The sequence below is a fragment of the Dermacentor silvarum genome, chromosome 5 (assembly GCF_013339745.2).
Source record: "Dermacentor silvarum isolate Dsil-2018 chromosome 5, BIME_Dsil_1.4, whole genome shotgun sequence".
NCBI classification, from domain to species: domain Eukaryota; kingdom Metazoa; phylum Arthropoda; class Arachnida; order Ixodida; family Ixodidae; genus Dermacentor; species Dermacentor silvarum.
The window spans coordinates 161158172-161159793 of NC_051158.1; positions in this window are offsets into that span (position 1 = coordinate 161158172).

A 1622-nucleotide genomic window follows, 5' to 3' on the forward strand; every position below is an offset into this window, starting at 1 on the left:
GGCGTCGAGCTCCCCACTGCGCCCCCCCGGTAACGAGGATAATCCCCGTCACAGGAGGGGCCCAGCGGGAGATACTTTTCGGCCAACTCTTGCAGGAGGACGTGTTCAAATACGCCCGCCGCCTTTTGATTGTGAACTATGCGATCAATGGCTAGTCTTTGATTGCTTTTGCTTTGCGAATCGTCGAGTAAGTGCTTGAGGAGGTTCCATTTTCCCCCGGTTCTCATCTGCCCATCAACCGAGGAACACACTTCGTTCCATTGTTGTTTGGACAGTTCGATTGAATGAGCTTCGATTGCACGATTGAGCTCCGCAATTTTCTTGCGCAGTCGGCGATGGAGTCTGTGCGTTCTCCAGCGGGCCAGGATGGAGTTTTTGGCTTCTAGGAGGTGCGCAAGGCGCGCGTCCATCCGATCAACTTTTAGGTCGGTCATAACCACCTTGGTCGCAGCTTGTACGTCCTTCTGTAGTCTTGTGAACAGACTATCGAGATTATCGTAGTCGGTCTGGTCCGCTTCCCGCAATTTCCGGAAGGCATCCCAGTCCGTCACTTTAAATTCCCTGGTAGGGGCTGCGCTAATTGTTAGGGTAATCTCCACAATGAAGTGGTCGCTACCCAGATTCTCTTGCGAATTTCGCCATCCTGCTCCGGGGGCGTTCTTGACGAACGCCAGGTCCGGAGTGGTATCTCGGACTACCGACGTGCCGATTCGCGTCGGATATTGAGGATCCGTAATCAATTCCAGTGAGCAGTCAGAAACTGCCTGGACTAGGAGATTGCCCTTAGTGGAGTTGCGGGGATATCCCCAGGAATCGTGGGGTGCATTGAAGTCACCCGCTATCACTATGGGGGCCCCCTTGGTAAGGGCCACCGCCTTTGTCATGATCGTGGCGAATGCCTGCCGTTGATCCGACGGCGAGCTGTATATGTTTAAAAGGAAAACACTGCTCTTAAGCCAATTGTTAGGGATAATTTCGACCATAATGATCTCCACCCTGGTTTTGCCAAGTGGTAATTTGTGTACTTGGAAGGAGCACTTCCGTGCGACCAAGGTTGCTAAGCCCCGCTTTCCCTCCTCCCGTATCGATACGACCCGGTATCCCGGCAAAGTAGGCGTGTCATCGAGAGTTTCTTGTAAAAGAATTACGTGCGGTTTGACCGCCGGTGCCGAAACGAATTGCTGCAGCGGAGCTTTGCGCCGTTGGAAACTAGCGCAGTTCCACTGCCACACAACCAGCTTATTTGAATTGACCGCCATGGTGATTGCCTTGGATTGGCCATTCCACCGTATTGTTGACGGGGGAGGCGCTTGCGGGTAAAGGTGCCCGACTGGGCTCTCTCGAAGGCTGCCTAGCCGTAGCTAACGCGGCCTGTCCGCTTTCCAGGGACGCCATCCTTTTAAGGAGGGCGGTCACGCTTTCAGTGAGCTGCTGGATTGCGCGCTGCATGCTTTCTAGGCCTTTGTTATTCGACTCGGTTTCCATAGAGTCAGCGTCCCCCTCTGGGGGCGTGGCCCTACGTTTACTCGAGCGCGCCTGTGGCTCCCCTGTTGGGGGCACCTGTTGCTTCTCGGCTTGCGAGGGGTAAGAATTACGGAGCGACTCAAAGTCGGCCCTCATCT